General features: G+C 34.5%; 1 pseudogene; it reads right to left on the reverse strand.

Moving 5' to 3' along the window:
• Positions 1-155: 155 nt before the first annotated feature.
• Positions 156-8,275, reverse strand: LOC111407000 (annotated as a pseudogene).
• Positions 8,276-10,973: the final 2,698 nt, after the last annotated feature.

Here is a 10,973-nt window from a genome sequence, read left to right on the forward strand (position 1 = left end):
AGAAGAAAGTTGCCATGGATGCTACCAATTTTTTTTTCCTAGCCAAAAGTCACACCAAGTTCACAGTAGCAAAACTTTAATGTTTATAACAAATAAAACGGCGTTCTCTAATGCAAAATTAAGGAGATAAAATACAGGAACAAGAGTAAATGAATTGACTTGTAAACAAATAAGTAAATTCATCTAAAAGACGAGCTCATGAGGTTTCATTCCAGCCTTTAGAGAGAATCTTGCTCCCAAATAGAACTTCAATTCTGGAACACTCTCAATAGCTTTTAACAATTCTGCATCAACGGCTTTTTGGTCATCTTTCTTCTTTGCTGGAAGCACATTTTCTCCTCTCTTTCTGCCTCAAAGAATTCAGTCTCACCCTTCTTCTTTTTCTCAGCTTGCTTGGCAAAATACTTGTCATCAAACTTCTCCACATTCACCCCAGAGATGTCAACCTTTGTGGAAGTAGCAATAATGTAGGCTTGGTTGTCACATCTTAGAGGAACACCACTGATCTTGAATGGTCCAGTAACAAGCAACAATCCAGAAGCAAGCTGATTCAAGAAAACAACAAGCGTTCGCTTAAATCTTCCAATCAACATAATCAACATTGTCCTTGGAGTAATACTAGCCCCAAGTTTTTGTGGGTTTGTGTGTGCACGTGTTGGAAAGTGGCTTGTTGACATCACCAGCTAGATTAAATTTGGGTGCCTTATCGACGGCTGGCTCAGCAGCTACAGATTTCTTCTTGTGGGTTGGGAATTTGCCTTCATTTTTGGCCTTGATAGCCCAGAGTCCCCTCTTGTGGTATTTCTGGGAATGCGAGCGTTTTCGGACGCCATGGATCAATTCCGTGTTATGGGTCACTCTCTGAGTCTTCGGCACCAATTGTGATGAATTGTGTGTGCATCTGTGGCGAGAAGAGGGTAATACCAGATTTTTGGGTATCAGGAGTTTGAATTGGGTTTTGATAGTTTAGAGAGTATTAATTGTAAGTGTTATACCCTAGATCCAATCGATTTAGGTTGTAAACGCTTTTAATATGTTTAATGCATTTAATTTCGGCGAGATCTATTATTTATATAAATTAATTTTGTGATAAATAATATTAAATAATAGAATCCGAAGATCCAAGTTTAAGTGATTTGTTAATCACAAGGAGTTGTGATTGTGAGATACAAATTACATGTAATTGGATTTTGAATAAATCGTGGTCGTAAGTAATAACGAGATACGGATATCGTTAATACAATTAGACCATCACGTGTGGCATTTCTTACTTGTGAAGTAAGTAGCTGATCTCACGAGTTAAAGTGTGGTGACACTTAAATGAACACATAGATGTTTTGTTATAGAACAAAACATTGGAGACCCGCTAAGAGATTCCACATGGATAACTATCTGAGTGTCGGTGGTTAATCTCTAACGTTCGATAGTGAAATTGGTCCTACAACTTGAGGTCATCATAATGCCTTATATGAGGACAGTCATACTTTGACGGTGTTGGATGTTACTCTACCAAAGGCCGCTAATACGATATCGTTAAGGTATGTCAAGAACCATATGAAAGTTGTGAATGACCAATAGAGGATTTGTCACTCTTAGATAGTAAAAGATTGTGATCTGCATTTCGTTCAATTAAGTCAATAACGAAATCCTTGGCCAAGGTATACATATAAGTCGAAAAGAAGTTTTCGACTCATATTGACTTAATAGTAGAATGAAAGATATGATCGATAATCGAGATTGATACACTTCTATATCTCGTAGTTGATCGGATCATATTGACGAAGGGATTATAATTTCATGGTAAACTAACAGTTTTGGTTTTGTCATACCACGTGACATTTTCCGTCACATGTGTTGCCCTGATACATTGCTAGATGTCAATCTGGGACGGCGAGTGTGAATTTGTGATAAATTAAAAGGGTGTTTAATCTATCAATTTTGATTAGATCAAAATAATATTCACGTCGTTAGGCATCGTGGTCGGGAACCTAATGGGCCGCACAGAAAATAGAATTGAAAGATTGCAAATTGCCAATAGATTAATTTAACAATCGTTGGATAAATTAATTAATTGGATTTGTTATTTATATTCCCGAATTAATTAATTGGATTTGTTATTTATATTCCCGAATTAATTAATTGGATTAATTAATTCACGGACGGAGTTTAATTAAATGGATTAATTAAACATTGGATCGGACTGGGCCGAGCCCGTTTGGGTTTATATAAATACATGGCTAGGGTTTGAGGTCCAAAAAGTTTTCATTATTCTTGTTGGCACAAGAGGAAAAACCCTAGCAGTTGTAGTCTATTCTCTGTGTGGATTTCATTGGAGGTTGGACAATTGGACAGCTGTGGGAGGCAGATTCAAATTGCTAGAAAGGAATAACGCGAAGGAGTTTGCAAAATCAAGAAAATGTATAATTCTCATCACAATTCTTATCTAAATACAAAGCTGAATTCTGAATGGAAATTGAAATTTGTTTAATTCCGCTGTACATGTTTAAGTAAATTCCCAATAGTAGTATCAGAGCCAACTTTGTATTTGTTAAGAATTGATCTATATGTTGATTAAATTAAAAGTTAATTTAATCATGTTAATCGACGAATCTAGCAATTGTAGTTTTAGTTTTATTTTTCTTTTCAAAATCTGATTTTGAAAGAACAAAAAAAAAAAAAACCCCTTTTTTTCTTCTTGGATCGAGGTAGCGGGGCGGGGGCGGTGGCGACAGTGCGCGCGCCACTGCCGAGCGCACTGCTACGCCTGCAGGTGCCACAAGCGACGGTGAGAGCAACGACCTCGCTGCCGCTGCTGTGGTGGGTCGAGGGAACTGCTGGCAGTTCCCCCGCCTACTGTTGGTCAGGGCGGCGCCGGTAACACAATAAAAAAAAAATTTGATTTTTAGAGTTTGGTGGAGACAGGGGCCTCTATTGCAAATAATGCAATTAGGGGCCCTTGGTAAATGGGGTCAATTTACAATATTTTAAAAGAGGGACCTGTTCTTCAAATTTTTAATTTGGAAGGGTTTGTTGTTAATTTTCAACATGGGTCAAATTTGTAAATTGTCAAAATAGTTTTGATTTTGAATTTTGAATTGGTTTTAAAATGAGTTTTTAATTGGGTTTGACCCATATCCTAATTTTGACCCCAAATTAAAATTTATTTAAAATTTGACGACTTTTATATTTTTGTTAAAATTAGATTTTAACTTAAATATTTAATTTTGACCCTTAATTGAATTTTATTTTGTTTGAGAATTTTGTCCTAAATTAAAATATTAATTCAATTTTATTAGAGTTGGACTCTAATATTATATTAATTAAAATTTGATTTCAATTAATACCACTTCCCAATGCAAATTAAAATTTAGAGTATGACTTTAATTTAATAATTAATTAAAATTCAATTTTCATTAAATTACTTTGCCCAATAGTTATGGAATTAGAGTTGGACTCTAATTCGGGATTTAGTTAAAATTTGATTTTAATTAAATAGGCTCGCCAATTAAGTTAATTAATTAATATGATTAATTAATTGTTTAATTATCTCGATCCAACATTTTGAATTAGTTTTGATGACTATAATTGCTAGATATATGAAACATTGCATATAATATTAGATATTATACATAGGAAACATTTATGTGATGAATGTCTATGGATGATTATGGACTCGACCATATGGATGTATTGAATGATTGATTTGCTTCTTTTTGTTTTATGGGCCTACGAGTCCTTAATTGTTTTGGGCCTGCGAGTCCGTTGTTATTATTATTGTTATGGGCCTGCGGGCTTTTTATTATATTGGACCTGCGAGTCCGTTGTTATTGTTATTATTATGGGCCTACCAGTCCGATTTCTTTTAGGCCTGCGTGCCAACTAGTATAGGATACATGTTGCAGTTTGACTAATTGGAGTCGCGAGAAGAGGTGGACACCATGGAGATGGTGTATTAGTGTTGTGTGGGTGTATATATATATATATATATCACACACACACACTTGATGAGACCATTGCACGTTAAATCCCTTATTATAATATTAAGTTAGTATTATTTGCCTTCCATCATTATAGTGAAAAACGAGAATCCTAAATCGACCTTAACTTGTTGAGTACACTCAAGGCTGATCTATTAGGGATATGTTTGACACTGTGAAATATTTGATATTTCTGAATGATGGGTTTGATTTAATTAAAATTTATCTTTTGTTGAATACACTCAAGGAGATAAGTTTTAGAGGCATGTTAAGCTAACATATAAGATGTGTGAAGACAAAAGAGTTGTCAGCTTAATGATCTGGTTGTATGGAGATACACTTGATAATAATATCTACCCAAATGTTTTATTAGGATTTGTTGAGTACACTCAAGATCTTGATACAACGAATGGGATCCCAGCCCACCGAGAATCAATTGAGGATTCAAATAATTTATGTATGAGGGTCATGAATTTATTTTAAACAGTGGGAGCACGTTTAATTAAAGTCCACATTGAATTTGTGCATATGCATTATAATACATATTAATTCTATGTTTTTTTCGTCATTTACAGTTTTTAAATCATGAGTAATCATATGAATTTGAGAGGTATACTGGATGCCAACAAACTGACCGGACAAAATTTTCTCGATTGGCACCGCAATTTGAGAATCGTTCTCAAGTATGAGAAATTTGGATATGTCCTTGAGCAGCCCTTTCCAGTGGTGCCTACTGAAAATTCCACTCAGAAAGAGGTGACTGCTTACAACAAACACAGTGATGACGATAACACTACAGCATGTGTGATGCTTACAGCTATGTCACCTGAGTTGTAGAAGCAACATGAGGGTATGGATGCTTGCACTATGATTTTTCATCTCAAGGAGTTGTATGATGAACAATCTCGTGTGGAGAGGTATGAGACCTCTAAACAATTATACCGGTGCAAAATGGTAGAGGGATTTTCAGTCAGTGCTCATGTGCTGAAGATGATTGGTTTCATTGAAAAATTGGCTTCATTGGGTTTTATCATGAATCACGAACTAAGTATTGACTTGGTTCTGCAATCTCTGCCAAATAGTTATTCACAGTTCATTATGAACTTCAATATGAATAAGATCGAATGCACACTCCTTGAGTTGCTTAATATGCTTAAAACTGTGGAGCCCAATGTCAAGGCTAGCACTGGACATGTCTTAGCTATTCATTCCTCCAAGGGCACTAAGAGGAAAATCAAAGGAAGTTTTAAGAAAATATCCAAAAAGGCTTAGGGTAATAACAAAGCAGTCAAAGCTGGCAAGGACAATACCAAATCTGATGACCCATGCTATCACTGTGGAGTGAAAGGTCATTGGAAGAGGAAATGCAAGGCTTACCTCACTAGCTTGAAGGGAAAGAAGTCTTCTGAAACTTCTACTTCAGGTATTTTTGTTATCGAGGTTAATATGTCTACTTCATTAGCTTCTTGGGTATTAGATACCGGATGTGGATCTCATATTTGTATAAATATGCAGAGACTAAAGAGAAGTTGACTTGCGCATAGGAAATGGAGCAAGAGTTGCTGCATTAGCTGTAGGGACATACTTCTTACCACTGCCTTCGGGCTTAGTATTAGAATTAGAAAATTGCTATTTTGTTCCCGCTATTACTAAAAACATTATTTCTATTTCGTGTTTGGACATAAATAATTTTTCAATTAATGTTAAGCACAATCGTTGTTCATTTTATAAAGATGAGATCTTTTATGGTTGTGGTGTGTTGCAAAATGGAATTTACATTCTTGATACTGAGTCGTCTATTATGAATATAGAAAATAAAAGGCATAAAAGTGATAATCTAAATAATACATACCTCTGGCATTGCAGACTGTGTCATATTAATGACAAACGCATTTCCAAGTTACATAAAGATGGATACTTGGGGTCCGCTGATTTTGAATCGTTTGACAAATGCGAGTCGTATCTATTAGGCAAAATGACCAAGTTCCCTTTTACTGGAAAAGGAGAAAGAACCACAGAACTGTTGGGACTAATACATGCTGATGTATGTGGACCCATGTCAATAACTGCCAGAGGTGGTTTCTCTTACTTCATCACATTCACTGATGATCATTCTAGATATGGTTATGTGTATCTGATGAAATTCAAGCATGAAGCACTTGAAAAGTTCAAGGAATTCAAACTTGAAGTAGAGAAACAAACTGGTAAAAATATTCTCACGCTGAGATCAGATCGAGGTGGAGAATATTTAAAGGGAGAACTTTTAGATTATCTTAAAGAGAATGAGATTCTCTCGCAGTGGACTCCGCCATGTCCACCGCAACATAATGGTGTATCTGAACGGAGGAATCGCACTTTGTTAGACATGGTGCGATCTATGATGAGCCATGCAAACATCCCAAAATCATTTTGGTGTCATGCACTAATTACTGCGTGCTACACACTTAATCGTGTCCCATCTAAATTGGATGACGAAACTCTATATGAGCTATGGAGAGGAAAAAGACCAAACTTATCTCATATGAAAATTTGGGGCTGTGATGCTTATGTAAAGCGAAATGAATCAGATAAACTTGAGGCTAAATCTGACAAATGCGTATTTGTGGGATATCCAAAAGAGACAATTGGATATTAGTTTTATAATCCCATTGAGAAGAAGGTGTCCATCTCAAGACATGCCATATTTCTAGAGAAAGAGTTTATTCTAGGAGAGGGTAGTGGAAGCAAACTAGAACTTGAAGAAGTTCAAGCATCCACAGATACTGTTGACCAATTAGATGAACCTGAGTCTAATACTACACCTGTTGACTGACAGACTCTTGATCAGGATGTAGAGAACTCTGAGGATACTCCAGCTTAGCGTAAATCAAATAGGATCATTCGACCTCCCAGAAGGTACGAATTCACGATCACTAATCAAGTATTATTAGTCGAGAATGATGAACCTACAAATTACGCAGAAACAAAGTCAAGTGTTGACTCGAAGAGATGGCAAGAAGCCATGGAATCTGAAATGAACTCAATGTATGAGAATAAGGTTTGGACCTTGGTCGACCTTCCAGGTGGGATAAAATCGATAGGTTGTAAATGGGTTTACAAGAAAAAGGTCGATGAAGATGAAAATGTTCATACATACAAAGCAAGGCTAGTAGCGAAGGGTTACACACAAAAATAAGGTGTTGACTTTGATGAAACTTTTTCGCCTGTAGCCATGCTAAACTTCTTTCGAATTTTGCTTGCAATAGCTGCATACCATGATTATGAGATATGGCAAATGGATGTCAAAACTGCTTTTCTTAATGGAAACTTACAAGAGGAGGTGTACATGACACAGCCTGAAAGTTTTGAATCCAAAGGAGCCAACAAAGTATGTAAGTTAAATCGATCCATTTATGGATTAAAGTAAGCCTCTAGGAGCTAGAATCTTCATTTTGATGAGACAATCAAAAGGTTTGATTTTATCAAAAATGAAGATGAACCGTGTGTTTACAAGAAAACAAGTGGGAGCGCGGTCGTATTCCTAATATTATATGTCGATGACATATTATTAATGAGAAACGACATCCCAATACTTCAATCGGTAAAATTATTGTTGTCAAAGAATTTCTCTATGAAAATATGGGAGAAGCAGCGTATATCTTGGGAATCAAGATCTATAGTGATAGATCTAAAAGATTACTAGGCTTATCCCAATCTTCGTACATAGATAAAATCTCGAGAAGATTTAATATGAAAGAGTCTAAAAGATGTTTATGTCCTATGTCGCATGGGATTTACCTCTCAAAAGATATGTGTCCTAAAACACATGATGAAAGGAGTCGCATGGATAAGATTCCTTATGCTTCGGCGATAGGATCTATCATGTACGCGATGCTATGTACGAGATCAGATATTTCATATGCTCTATGTGTTACGAGCAGGTTTCAAGCAAACCCCGGTGAGAAATACTGGATAGCGGTTAAGAACATTCTTAAGTACTTGAGAAGGACTAAAGATGTATTCTTGATTTATGGAGGAAATGAACTGAAAATTCATGGGTATACTGATGCCAGCTTTCAAACTGACAAAGATGATAGCAACTCTCAATCAAGATATATGTTTACTCTCAACAATGAAGCGGTTAGTTGGAAAAATTCCAAACAGGAGACAACCGCTGATTCAACAACAGAAGCCGAGTACATTGCTGCTTCTGAAGTAGCGAAGGAAGCTGTTTTGATCAAGAAGTTCATTAATGAACTTGGAGTCGTTCCTATCATTGTTGATCTCATACCTTTGTATTGTGATAACAATGGAGCCATCGCACAAGCGAAAGAACCGAGGTCTCATGAACGATCCAAACATGTGCTAAGGCGATATCATCTCATCAGGGAGATTATACAAAGAAATGACGTAACGATAGAGCGAGTTCCCACAGATGACAATATTGCAGATCCACTGACAAAGCCGTTGTCACAACATAAACATGATTGTCATGTGGACGCTTATGGTATTAGATACATGAGTGATTGGATCTAGTGCAAGTGAGAGTTTGTAAGTGTTATGCCCTAGATCCAATCGATTTAGGTTGTAAACGCTTTTAATATATTTAATGCATTTAATTTCGGCGAGATCTATTATTTATTTAAATTAATTTTGTGATAAATAATATTAAATAATAGAATTCGAAGATCTAAGTTTAAGTGATTTGTTAATCACAAGGAGTTGTGATTGTGAGATACAAATTACATGTAATTGGATCTTGAATAAATTGTGGTCGTAAGTAATAACGAGATGCGGATATCGTTAATACAATTAGACTATCACGTGTGGTATTTCTTACTTGTGAAGTAAGTAGCTGATCTCACGAGTTAAAGTGTGGTGACACTTAAATGAACACGTGGATGTTTTGTTATAGAACAAAATATTGGAGACCCGCTAAGAGATTCCACATGGATAACTATATGAGTGTCAGTGGTTAATCTTTACCGTTCGATAGTGAAATTGGTCCTACAACTTGAGGTCATCATAGTGCCTTGTATGAGGACAGTCATACTTTGACGGTGTTGGATGTTGCTCTGCCAAGGGCTGCTAATACGACATCGTTCGGGTATGTCAAGAACCATATGAAGGTTGTGAATGACCAATAGAGGATTCGTCACTCTTAGATAGTAAAAGATTGTGATCTGCATTTCATTTAATTAAGTTAATAACGAAATCATTGGCCAAGGTATACATATAAGTCGAAAAGGAGTTTTCGACTCATATTGACTTAATAGTAGAATGAAAGATATGAACGATAATCGAGATTGACACACTTTCATATCTCGTAGTTGATTGGATCATATTGACGAAGGGATTATAATTTCATGATAAATGAACAGTTTTGGTTTTGTCATACCACGTGACATTTCCCGTTACATGTGTTGCCTTGATACATTGCTAGATTTCAATCTGGGACCGCGAGTATGAATTTGTGATAAATTAAAAGGGTATTTAATCCATCAGTTTTGATTAGATCAAAATAATATTTCACGTCGTTAGGCATCGTGGTCGGGAATCTAATGGGTCGCACACAAAAGAGAATTGGAAGATTGCAAATTGTCAGTTGATTAATTTAACAATTGTTGGATAGATTAATTAATTGAATTTGTTATATATATTTCCGAATTAATTAATTGGATTAATTAATTCACGAAGCGAGTTTAATTAAATGGATTAATTAAATATTGGACCAGACCGGATCGAGCCCGTTTGGATTTATATAAATACATGGTTAGAGCTTGAGGTCCAAAATGTTTTCATTATTCTTGCTGGCACAAGAGGAAAAATTCTAGCAGTTGCAATCTATTCTCTGTGTGGATTTCATTGGAGGCTGGACAATTGGACAGCTGTGAAAGGTGGATTCAAGTTACTAGAAAGGAATAACGCGAAGGAGTTTGCAAAATCAGGAAAATGTATAATTCTTATCACAGTTCTTATCTAAATACAAAGTTGAATCCTTAATGGGAATTGAAATTTGTTTAATTTCGCTGTTCATGGTTAAGTAAATTCCCAACATTAATTACGTGATTAAGTTATTTAATTAGATTATAGGGCATTATTCAAATTAGTTATTTTTGGGAGGTAGTGGACCTAATTTCCCCATATTTAATTAACTGAAACATTAACTACAGAGTAGAGAATTGGAACAAATCTCGTAAAGTTGTCAATAATTTTTTAAGTGTAATGATATTTGTATATCATATTGTACATATTGATAAAGAGAGAAAGGGAATGAAAGAAAGAAAATAAAGTCAATTACTATAATTCATATCATCAAACTTGTTTAGTCAGGTATTTTCGAAAACAAAGTTAAACTTATAAAATAAAATTCAGAGACATTTTTGACGTTTTGAATTTTCAGTAAAACTCAAAGAGCTTATTTGGTAGAGATTTTGATAGCTGATTATTTGATAGTTAGAGATAAAGTGGATTTTATATGTGAGAGAAGAATTCAAAAATGACGGCTGCAATAATAAAATAACAGTCAAAAAATTGATTTTAATTGATTTTTAATTCGTAACAAACAAGCACTAAAAATACTCAAAATATAGAAAATAATCGTTTAAATAAAATATATTTACATAAAATTTTGTGTGTGTGTGTGTATAATTTCTAAAGTAAAAGATAGATTTTTCATAAATTTTAAATAAATAAAATTAAAAATTCTAATAAAATAAAAATTTTAAATAATCTAAAATTCTTCTAAAATAAAAAATAAAAAATAGTTCAAGTGCTCAATGATTATTTACACAAAAATTTAAAAGATACATATTTAAATAAACACAGATAAAAGTTCTCATTTCATTTCATGTCATTACATTTTATTTTTATTTTCTATATTTTTCCAACTCAATTTATAATTTTTTTTGTAGCTCACAAAATATTGTATGATTTATCAATTTTAATATATATATATATATATATATATATATAGCTTATGCCTTGGCAAAAAATAAAAAAATTAATCATTAATTG

This window comes from Olea europaea, chromosome 1 (assembly GCF_002742605.1).
Source record: "Olea europaea var. sylvestris chromosome 1, O_europaea_v1, whole genome shotgun sequence".
NCBI lineage: Eukaryota > Viridiplantae > Streptophyta > Magnoliopsida > Lamiales > Oleaceae > Olea > Olea europaea.